General features: G+C 49.2%; 1 protein-coding gene across 13 annotated transcripts in view; it reads left to right on the top strand.

Moving 5' to 3' along the window:
- Nucleotides 1-12,471, top strand: part of NCOA2 (nuclear receptor coactivator 2) — a 2,606,235-nt gene that overhangs the window by 301,753 nt on the left and 2,292,011 nt on the right. For all 13 annotated transcript variants that reach the window (XM_069621172.1, XM_069621171.1, XM_069621170.1 and 10 more), the window contains one exon: nt 11,939-12,075. The gene's annotated coding sequence lies outside the window, so the exon portion shown is untranslated. The remainder of the gene's footprint in view (nt 1-11,938; nt 12,076-12,471) is intronic.

Here is a 12,471-nt window from a genome sequence, read left to right as displayed (position 1 = left end):
CCCACCACCAATGGCCAGAAATGGCTGGAACCGCATCAACACGGGGCGGTAAGAACAGTCTGGACATGGAAGACCGATGTAGTGATCAATGTAGCTGCGGCCTCTGCACCATTGGCCCTGCTGCTCCCTTTCGCCAATAAGCTGTACCGCCCCAAGCCATGCTATAATCTTAATGGCCATGACTCCAAATCAGAGACATAATAACACATATGCTCTTACGCTATGACTGGGCTCGCTCATTGTCCTCGACCAGGCATGCACCACGCTCTAAGACCAGGAAATGTTTATCTGGAAAATCATACCATGGCTCCAAACCGGAGTCCCAATAGCACTTATGTTCTTAGCCACGACTGATCTTAAGCATCATCTTCCTCCAAGTATATACTGCGTTATCAGTCTAGGAGTTATCAACCTCTGTTAATCTTACTTATCTGTGTTCAGAAATACTAGCCTAGAGCCTACTAGAAATTATGTTCAAACAACACGATTGGACCTGCTCTTGTTTACCTTTTGTCAATCTTACTTTTCTGGGAATTAATGCATGGAACTACTATCCCAGAGCCTAATGGCACTTATGATCTGGCCCAGTCATAATGTTTGAAACATGTCATTCACCGGGTATACAAGGTGGTATCTGAGATAGTCATGTTACCCTGGTCTGCCTGGGAATTTGATGCCATGACCTCCTCACGAGGGAGCAGTAACAACTATGTTTTTGTTCGACTTGCTCTTTTGTCTCTTGCAGATATGCACTACACTCTCCAATCAGATGAGCTCTCTAGCACTCCTAGCTCTCGGAAGGGACAATGGTACAACATAATTCCACAATGCAAACCATAAACTACAACCAGAATACTCATCCACCCCCTATAAACAATTACCCGGTACCGAGATGGGCCCACTAGCACGTATAACTGAGCCTCAGAAACAAACTGACTTTGTTCCACCTCAAGGGAATACGCTCTGAATCAAGCGAGGAATCTGGCAAGGTAAGCTCCTGCAAGCGACATCGAGGTGCTGCCGCCTTTCATCAATTCTCTAACCGCACACCAGATCAGGAACACTCTAACCCCCACTGCGCATAACAATGCCAGTCAGACACACCGTTTACATCACAGCCTGATCTGTTGCCTGATCTTCGGGCTCAGAGTACCAGTCTTCGTACCTTGGATGTACTTGTATGTCCGATAGAACAGAACTGAAGTAAGTGCACTGTCATCCTATGAGCATTCTGCAGACCTAACAAGACACAGGGTTGATCATAGTAGCTGTTGCTGGTTCTTGAGTCCACGGAACACCAGTCATCGAATCTTGTTAGTATTCGTAAAGTTTACTAGAACAGAACTGGATGCAACTGCACAACAAGTAGGTATCATGCAATAAACAATGGTACTCAACAAGACACAGGGACGACCATAGACCTGCAATTAGCTTTACCCAATAAAGATTAGGAATAGGGCAACTCAACGCTGATGACACTGCCAAACTTGGAAGGACAACCTCAAGCCTGGTAATCAGAACAAACTCTGTACTAGACAGATAATTTCTCTCAGAGAATTTATGCTCCAAACCTCTAGAAAAGATACGGTCAGCTCAGCGGGCACTGAAAGGTAATCGGGAATAGGGGTCTCCCACCAAACCACACAGAGACTCACACATACTGATATGCTCGCTCTCTCCTCGACACCAACAAACAATAGAATGCAGTTATACCCCTCAATCAATTTGGGCCTAGCTGCACACAACTCCACACGTCCATGAACACCTCAACAGTCTATAGAACGCAGCTGTACCCCACAGAAAAAATCGGCCTAGCTGCACACACAATCTCATACACAAGCTCCACCAGAATGCAGACTCTGAGGTCAAGGTCAACGGCCTCGCTGCACATATTCTATTGATCTCACACAACCACTGCACCGCGCCTCACATTAGAATTATGATATGATACAGCATTTGTAACGTGCCTGTACACAAGTGTTTCTTGGCGCAAATGCAGCTACACACCACGTATACTGCACTGGCTGCACACATACTGAGTGCACCCAAGCACTATTTACTACCCTACTCTGATATGGACTACGGTTCCCGAGGCTGTTCAACCCACAGCACTTTGAGATAGAACCAATGGTATATAAGGTGCTATACAAATGCACAATAACATAAGTACTGACTGCCTTTCACCTCAAACAGGATATTTCTTTGCCCACCTTCATCCCGACCCCATCCTCGGAAGTGGACAGATTGTTCAATGAACGGGACTTTAGAAGTGCAGCCAAATGTCACTCTGCAAGGACCAAGGATTTTCGATCTTCAGACAGGCTGTTTGTCTTCTACAGGGGCCTATCTCGGAGCAAACAAGCTGTTGCGTAGTACGTATGCACTGTGCGCATGTGCAAGCCTCGTTCTGGGCCGCGCATGCGTGTTGTTTAATAAAGGAGGTCCAGACGGCAGTTGCAGTGGGACCCCGTACCAGCAACACGCATCCCGTGTGTGTCCCTGTATGCATGCGTGCGAGCGTGTGTGTGCATGCAGGAGCCTGGGGGTCACACGCCACCTCTAACACTGACGACTAGGAAATGCGACGGTGGGGGAATGTGACATTGCTGCTATTGAGTCGGAGAAAGTGCTTTCTTTCCCCACGCGGTCGCGAACCTATGCACTTGGCCGATGGCCATCTTGGGACACACGCGGATCACAGAGGTTGCGGCCCACATGGGTGATCGTGCGCCACCATCCTAGGCTCCTGAAGGTCAATGCTGGTAGTGCAGGGCTAACCCAACAGCGATACCCTCGACCCAGACACCACCATGGGTGAGGAGGAGCGAGAAGAGGGAGTCCCAGTGCCAGTCCCACGCAGGTTGCACAGTACCTTGGCACCCATGCCTGAATTCGATACCACAGGCCCACCATCCAAGCTGGGGCCGAAGTGGCTACTCTGGGTGAAGAAGCTAGAAATGTTCTTCAGGGCCTCAGGAGAGACGGATGATGATGCGAAGGTAGCCACGATGGTATATACAGCTGGCACGGAGGTCCACAGAATTTGACTCGCTAAACCTTCAGGTGGTCACCTATGATGCAGTGAAACCAGCCCTCCAAGACCACTTCCTCCCCATGGCGAATGTCGATTTTGACAGATTTGTGATGTGTGCGGAGAGACCGCAAGGAGAGGAGTTCTTGGACCAGTTCTGTGCACGGCCAAGACACCTTGCAAGCACCTGCAGGTGGGTAAATGAGGAGGAGATGGTGAGGAACCAGCTGATTCAGGGGTGCAGCTCCGGAAAGCTGAGGCAGGTGCTTCGGGAGCCAGGCCTGACGCTGCCGCAAATACTTGACACTGGGAGAGCGTATGAACTTGCGGAGCCCAGAGATGCGAAAATGGACGCAGCGATGCACCCAGGTAAGAGTGACGATGCCTTCGCCATCGTGCGCTCCGCCCCAGGTAGGGTGCGCTGGGCCCCCAGAAGAGTGGACAGTCCTTCTGTGCCTGGAAATCCGCAGTCCTGTCCGTACTGCGGATATGACTTGCCGCATGCTGGGGAGTGCCCTGCAAAGACGAGAGTCTGCGGACGGTGTGGCACCCCGGGACACTACGCAAGAGTGTGCAGGGCCTCAACCCCAGTGGGCTGCATCGAGAGGACCAGCAAGATCAGTCGGGGGCAATGCCCGGCACGTGAGGGGTGTGTCGTCGATTGAGCAGGGCGTGCATAATCTGGACATCGCCGAGGAGGAGGAAATCTTTTTCATCTCGAGCATAGCTACAGGGTCAAGGCGGAGCAGGCAACCGACGTGCACGGTGAACATTGGTGATGTGCCCACCCCAGTCTTGATCGATACAGGAGCATCGGTCTGTGTGCTGGCTGCTGAACACTATGAGGCTCTCCCGGGTCCTCCCAATTTGGAAGCGTCCAAAGCCCGGATATACTCTTTTGGAGGGGACACGCCGCTGCCGATTCAGGGAGTCTTTGTAGCCCCGGTGTCACACGGGCTAAACAAGAGCAAGGCGAGGTTCTTTGTGAAGAGTGTGAGCCTGCACTCCCTACTGAGTTGTGCTGCTTCCGAAGCCCTCGACATCGTGCACTTCACTCTCGCGGTGTACCACACAGACATTGATCGCCTGCTGCAACGGTTCGAAAGCATATTTCAAGGGGTGGGAAAGCTGAAGGGTGACCCCATCAGACTCCACATTTACGGGTCTGTGAGGCTGACGGCCCTCAAGCATCGAAGGATCCCATTCCACCTGAGGGCGCAGGTGGAGAAAGAGCTTCAATCGCTCATCGATTTGGACATGATCGAGAGGGTGGAGGGCCCCACACTGTGGGTCTCGCCCATAGTGGTGGCACCAAAGCCCAAGCAACCAGGGGCTGTCCGCATCTGCGTGGACATGAGACTGCCAAATGCCGCCATTAAGGGGGAGCGTCACTTGACGCCCACGCTGGACGATATAGTGGGCGAGTTGCAGGGGGCGAAAGTCTTCTCCAAGCTTGATCTGAGGTCTGGGTACCACCAGTTGGAACTCCACCTGGAGTTGCGGTATATAACCACCTTTACGACCCATGAAGGGCTATATCAGTTTAAAAGACTCCATTTTGGTGTCTCGGCAGTGGCGGAAGTCTTCCAGAACGTCATCCGTTGAGCCCTGGCGGGACTAAAAGGCGTCAACATGTCGGAAGACATCCTGGTCTTTGCACAGTCAGAGGCTGAACACCTGAAGAGACTGGAACGTGCCTTGTAGAGACTTAAAAGTCTGGGGCTGACCCTACACTGAAAGAAATGCAAGGCTCCTCAAGGACCGGATAGAGTTTTTTGGGTTCGTATTCCATGCTGGGGGCATATCGCCCAACCCAGAGAAAGTGAGAGACATTAATGAGGCGGCCCCGCCTGAGTCACAGACAGAGATAAGAAGCTTCCTCGGCATGGTGAACTATTGTGGACGATTCATCCAAGACCTTGCGTCATTGTCAGAGCCTTTGCGGGCCCTGACGAGGAACAATGTCGTATGAGCATGGACGTCTAAGGAACAAAAGGCGTTTGCCGAGATAAAGAATGCTCTGTCGGGCCAGGAAACCATGGCGTACTTTAGCCCAGACAGGGAGTCAGAGATAGTTGTGGATGCCAGCCTGGTGTGGCTGGGCGCGGTGCTCATGCAAGCGGACTCAGGGGCTCATGCGTCCAATCACATATTCAAGTAAGGCGCTCACAGAAACGGAATAACGATACTCACAGATTGAGCGTGAGGCCCTGGCTATCCTGTGGGGCTGCAAGCACTTCAGGATCTACATTCTGGGTAAACCTGTTGTAGTGATAACTGACCACAAGCTGCTTATTCCGATCATGGCGGGCGCCGCCTCCAAGCCACCGCCACGCATCGAGAGGGGGATGCTGTCGTTGATAGAATATGGGGTCAAGCTGCAGTATCGCCCAGGCACCCATAACCCTGCAGACTATTTGTCCAGACATCCTGGGTGCCAGGCGCCCCCGAGACACGGCCGAGGTGGTGGACTGCATGGAGATGGTGCACAACATTGTGGGGGCGGCCCTGCCAGTGGCCCTGGCGCGCCAGGAGATTGCGGAGGCGTCGAATGAGGATGAGATGTTTTTGATCATCAAGGCGGCCATGGACAGCGGGGAATGGAGAGAGGTGCTCACGAACAACGCCAGGAGGGAGACTGGGGCCCAAAGAGATCTCCAGGTGCTGTGGAAAGTGTGCAATGAGCTCTCGGTTGCGGAGGACGGCCTTCTGCTGAGAGGGCATTAGATCGTCATCCTGCGAGCCCTGGTGATGAAAGTGCTAGAGCTTGCCCGCAAGGGGCACCAGGGAACTGCAAAGACGCACGCCTAGGACTGAAGGTGTGGTTCCCAGACCTGGAGCAACGAGTGGACGAGTTTGTGTGCTCTTGCGTACCGTGCCAAGCAGCCATCCCAGTGGAAAGGGGACCACCAATCGGAGCTATGGAAAGAAGTGAACAGCCGTGGGGGACAGTGCACACCGACTTCGGCTCCACAGGCAGAGGACTGTACTTTCTTGCAGTGGTCGACCAATGGTCACGGTATCCCGAGGTGGAGCTGGTAGAGTCAACGGCCAGCGACCACACCATCCTGGCACTGGAAAAGATGTTTGCCACTCACGGGTTCCCCACTGTGCTTTGCTCGGACAACGGCCCGCCATTCCAGGGGCAGCAGTTCGCCAGGTACTGTGAGGAAAGGGGGAATCACATACCGGAAGGTCACCCTGCTATGGGCCAGGGCGAATGGTGAGGCCGAGCGATTCATACGGACACTCAACAAGGTCTTCCGAATCTCGTTGGATGGGGAGGGGAACAACCTCTTTGAATTCCTGCGAGAGTACCGCACGACCCCACATCAGTCGACCTGGGTCGCGCCGGCCGAGGCCCTATTGAAGCGGTGCCCCAGAGGTTTGCTGCCGGAAGTGGAGGGGCGCTGCCCTGAGGTGATTGACAATAACCGCGTACACGCAGAGCGTGAAGTCAAGAACAAGCGGGAAAGTGCCTGCAGGAACCTGCCCGAACTGTCCTGGTCCGGAACCAAAGGCCGGAGCGGAAGCTGTCACTCCCGTATGAGGCCCAGCCGCTTGGGGTGACCCACGTCAAGGGGTCCATGGTCACGGCGGCCAATGCAAGAGGAACCATCACGCGGAATGTGTCATTCTTCAAGCGGATTGAGGCCTCACCATCTCCCGTGCCGCTGGTGGCGTCCGCTCCAGGACCCGGACCAGGACCGCCACCGAGGGACGAAGACCCTCCAGAGGTCCCACCTCGAGAGGGGTCCAGAAGGTACCCGAGTTGTGAGGGTCGACAGCGCCCGCAGAGGTTCTAGGACTTCATCATGGACCCGGTCTCTTAGAAGGTCGACAACTGTTCCTGTGTTCCCAGGTTGTGTGTGTTATTTGTTGAGTTTGGACTTGTTCATGTTTGGGGGAAAAGGAGGGATGTTGCGTAGTACATACGCACTGTGCGCATGCGCGAGCCTCGTTCTGGCCGTGCATGCGCGTTTTTTAATAAAGGACGTCCCGACGGCAGTTGGAGCCGGGACCCCGTACCAGCAACATGCGTCCCGTGTGTCCCTGTATGTATGTATGTATGCATGCGTGCGAGCGTGTGTGCGCATGCTAGGGCCTGGGGGTCACATGCCACCTCTAACACAAGCATCCAAAGTTCCCATTAGCCAATGAATTGTTTCCTGCTTATCTGAAAGTTAGTTATTCTTCAGAAACGTCTGCTTCACGAGGGACTACATGCACACTCTGTGAGAGAAGGCAGCGACTGTGGCTTTTTAGAAGCTCACCCGTGGGAGGTTATCCCAAGGACCGCTACTTGGGCCTCGCTATCTGCGTTCTATAACTCTACTTCGTGGACATTATCACTCTGGTTGATGCTCGTTTTGGTTGGGCTGTGTTGCAGAACATTTTTTACTCCATAGTCACGCAGCAATAGGCCATGCCACACTGAATCGCAGTGAGCAGAGGTACAGTATGGACACAAGCACCATGGCCACCATCCCCCGGCACAGACTAACCCGCACAAAGGTGATGCGTTCTGTTTTGCTGAACAGCAACCCAACACAGACTCGTACTACTCAGAAGGCACATGAGCGCCTGGAGAGCATGCGAACAGCAGCAGTGCGCGGTATAAATCAGCATGGCATAACATGCAACTGCAGGCGGGGAATGACAGGGTATGCCTTGCCTCTCACAGATCTATTAACAACATCTGTTCAGCTCTCTACTGTCACTAACCCATTCCGTGACACTGCATTAATTTTGCACCACCGGCTTTTTGTGTTATTTGATTGGCCAGCGCCGCCCTATCGCCTTGATGCTTGTCGGCGGTAGCAGGACAAAAAAAAACGTAGGAGACTAATGGTAATTGATGAGAGCAGATACGTTTTAGGAAGGATTTTTTAAGCTTTTTCGGAATATTGGTCATATTTACTAAGCAGGATACTGTTTGGTGTGCATGGAATCACACAGTCACTCAAAGAATTGTGGCTCAGCCCTGACTTCATGTGAGGTGCTTGCAATGCTGGGTCTGGATGGTTGTTGAAAATGCGGTTTGTTTGTAAGGTAAGTGTAATGTTCCAATATCGGCTCAATTTTTACTGTCCCTTACAAGAAGCTTTTAAATTCGTTTATAGTCCTTTTTGTTATTGCGCCCTAATTAATATGCTGCTGCGTTGCAGGGCCTCACTGCGGTAATTGCTTAAAACCTACAGTATAGCCTAAAGCAAGGCATTATGTGAAGACCTGCAGCAGTAAACACGCAACCGACGTGTTAGCTTAATAGTCTCATCTCAAAGGATATTCTTCATTTGCTGATGGTTTATAAATATTTGGACACATTGAAGTGCTGGACTGTGATTCCAAATTGTAACATGAACTCCATTCAGGCATTGTTTAAGGTGCCGCACTGCCGCCATTCCCCCATCCCATGCACATTTTTACAGGTGCCTGTTTAGTTACATTAGTTTTTATTTTCATGTAGACGTTTCTGGGAGGAATAAATATGTTCACCCGTTGTCATGAAAAAAAAATTGGCTACGCTCAAACATTATGGCGAATTTTAAACGTGTTATGAAAAGCGCCGAAGTGTACGAACGAACTTTCAGGATTCAAATTCACATTTCCTTCAGTCCAGGAACTTGGGAGGCCATGACAATGCACGACGTTTTCTTATTCTCTTCTGCTTATTCTCAATCACCTTTCGTATAGCAAGCCCTCGGCTCCCCCCAAACCCCCACCAAAGATTCAACAATCCGTTATATTTTTGCAGTCCCTCGGAAATGTTTTCCTGCTCTGCCGTTGTGGCATAACTGGATTTTGTTCTTTTGGTAAGACTGCATCTGTAGTCTTAGTACTGCGGGTCACTGCTAAGGGAAGCCCGTTCTTAGCTTTTGCATATTCTTTGTATGGACGAGGCAGTATGAACACTATAACAATAATAAAATAACTATACTCTACAGGAATGCTCGAGCGCGCCTTGACCGCATCACACAGCCATACATACCCCCTCCCCCACGAGTACTAGTTACCAAAGTACAATGAACTGCCTAAGTAACACTAATAATACATACACCACTTAATGTACATACTCTTCCACAACACCAATGAACTATACATATACTCTTACTTATACTATCACTCCTTTTCACCTTCCTGTTTTACCTGACTCTACACCTGCTTTCACAGTCACTCTTTCCTCACCCGCCCTTTTCTTTCTATTACAAACTCTGGTCTGGACATGCCAGGCATAGACTCCTTTACCAATTCACTTGGATGATACTCTGCACCGAGAGACCAATGTGTGGTGGTCATGGGCACAGTATAAATGACAATTTTCTTACTTCGTGAGAGGATGGGAAATGAGTACTCCAGTTTTAGGTTGCTGAAACGACCACTTTCCATCGTTACAGGCTCCTACCCCTCCACGCCCGCATAACCTGTTCGCATCATGTTTTCATGGATCAGCATGAACAGGAACCACCTGCTTTGTAGTCTTGGGTTTCTTTTTCTCACAGACTCAACAAGCCCTGATCCAACTCACTTAGAATTTTAGTAGCACACAGAAAACGTGAGCTTCCAATGTACATCTACCAACTTTACATCCTTCCCTTCTTGGCTCGCCCTCTTCTCCCCACTAACACCCAACATTTCCCTCCTGTTACCGGACATAGTGCCAAGTGGTCTCCCAAATGGCATTAGTTGTGCAAAACAAGCCCCAATTATACTACAAGCTCATTAACAGACAATGGCCCTCATTATGAGTGCGGCGGTCGCTGTGCCGGAGAAACCGGCAGGATGCCGCTGGACCCAAAAAACCTTGCGCCTCCGTGATTGCCGGAATCACCGGGGCATTACAACCCCAGTGACCCGGTAATTCGGGAGGTGGAATTCCGTAAATCCCCATTCCCATGGAGTCCAATAGGACTCCATGGGGATGAGGACAATGGAAACACCAGTTCCGTCTATGACCGAGCCGGTGTTTCCATTCCCGCCTGCAGGTGGGTGGCTTTACTCCCGCCAGGTCAGACCTGGCGGGAGTGACACCTCCCGCCTGAAGAACTCAGAATCAGCCGGTCCGGAAACAACGGTGGCGGCGGATTTACCGCCACCGTTGTTTCCGGACCGGCAGACTCTAAATGAGTTCCAATGTGTTTTGGGGATGCAGAAGAGCCCTAAAGCTCCCAATCATAAAGGTAATCACGTAATGGGAGACGATATTGAGTTGTTTTGCAGACATGAATGGAACACCACCATGGTCCATGAACCTATTTTTGTCATGCTCATTGATGGCCAAGTAAACCCCGGCTGTGTTAGTGCAGTGCATTTTAGAGGTCAACTGCATCTGAGTTTGCAGAAGCCTCACATACATGGGAGACCTCGTTTAGTTTTTCTGGGTTCTCATTCCAACATTTTGCCCCATACTGTAATGTATGCCCTATGAACAATGCTGTCCCTAAATCCTGTTTTGAGATAAACATCCCAGATTGTTATAGTGAGCCGTAACTCATGCATTTCTCGCCCAGCATACTAAAGTGTATGTCCCGGGCATGTGGAAATCTTCACATTTATCGAAAAACTGAGGCTCAAGTGCCATATTGGAAGACCATCAGCCTTTTGTCTCTACAGGCTGCTGCTTAAAGGTTCGAGGAATCTGCTTACTATTATGTTGTGGAAACCAGGGCTAGTGCTAGCGATTACTCCTTCAGAAATCCACAAACCTCTGCTAGCAGCTTAGATGATTGAGATTTTAATTCTGTATTATTGTTGTTTTATTCACAAATTGTCTTCACGTTACTTCTAAGTGCTCCATAATAGATAGGTCTGATTTGTGCATGCATGACAACCAAACAAAGCAGATGTCATTTCTATAATCATCCTGTACATCATCATTTCAATCCCAAAAGCTGGTTTTCAGCAGTTTCTTAAATTCATAAACTGAGGATTTACCTAGATGAAGGCCCTTTATAAGTGTAAGGATAGAATACATCTTTACTGTCTTCCCAGACTCTTCCAAGTGGCCCAGTTCCACCCCGCCCCTTATACAAATGCTCTTTAATTTCACATCCATTGTTTCCAAAGAGAACCGTACTCTGGTGTGTGTCTAACTACCACTACTCTGAATATAAGGGAAAGGTTATTAGACATTCTCCAAAATATTATCTTGTCAAATGTGCTAGACTCTTCACATCTTCCTTCTCCCTGACGAGCCTGTCTAAGTAACGTGTTGCCTGCATGGCAGTCCCAATATAAGGCAACATCATCTCCAGCTAAAATGTCTGTAAGACAAACCCCTTCTGTCTCAGTACCTCTTTAGTCTAATTACAAGACCGCAAAAGTAGCCACTGTTCTTTTGACAGATTGGGTACATTTTGGAGCCAGGCAGTGATCGCCTGTTCTAGTGGTCTGCTGAATTGTTATATGTACACTAAAGCCTAGAAGGTTGGATGTTTCCTCAACAGTTCTGATGCTGCAGACTTAAGGGGAAGAACTGCAAAGTTAGTGGTACTTGTGAACAGGAATACTTTATTTTCCTGCTATATTATATTTTTAAAACAAAATCAGAAATGAGCGTTACCATGCCCATATACTTTCTCAATTTCCCCACCGACTGCTCGGCTTTTTTCCCCCATCTGGTATTATTCAATTTTTGTAGTCACCATGTGGTAATACGTGTTTTGTAAAGAAGAGGAATAATATTGTGTACACGTTTTAAAAATGTTACTCTATTGTGCGCGATGGTAACAAATTAAATATGTACAGTTTAAAAAAAAAATGGAAATGAGAAACGAATGACTTGCATGCAGTAAAATTTAGTTGCAGTGAAGTACTCGGGACCAAATAAACACCTTCTAGAACAAACTTTGGTCAATTGTGTATGTAAGTTGTTGGTTTTTGCGTTTAATGGCTTTTTTTTTGTAGGGTTGGTTTGGCAAAGCGTGGGATTTGTTATTGTCCATGGAATGGTTGGGATTTCCTTCTGGTGGGCTTCTTGAAGCTTGCTTTCCTTGGATGCCTGCAGCATGAATGATCTCCGTGGGCTGTTACTGTGCTCAGAGGTATGTACGCTGCTGCTGTGGCTTTTCCTTTTGAAAATAATTTGACAACTAAATCGTGATGTTCACCATTAAATTGCACAATCTTATAGGCTTGTCTTACCTACTGTTTTATGGACAAAATAATCAAAAATGGATGCTGTTTGCAGCGCGGGTTAGTATTATGTGGTGGAACGTATTGAGCATGCTATGACTTGTGGTATAATTCTAGTATTGATAGTAACATTAGATGGTAAAAGCTGTGCAAGGCAACGATTATTGCTTTGTCAAACTGTGACCATTCAGCATGTAAGAACTGAACAAATAAAAAGTAGACGAGAATTGGGTTAATCAGATAACGGGTCATTTTAAGTTGCTTTATTACCACATCACCTGGTTTCTTGTGTCTATGTACAGGCC

Source organism: Ambystoma mexicanum, chromosome 5q (genome assembly GCF_040938575.1).
Source record: "Ambystoma mexicanum isolate Mex_15411 chromosome 5q, UKY_AmexF1_1, whole genome shotgun sequence".
Taxonomy (NCBI): domain Eukaryota; kingdom Metazoa; phylum Chordata; class Amphibia; order Caudata; family Ambystomatidae; genus Ambystoma; species Ambystoma mexicanum.
Note: the sequence above shows the minus strand (reverse complement) of the source record. Positions and strands in the feature narration are given on the sequence as shown.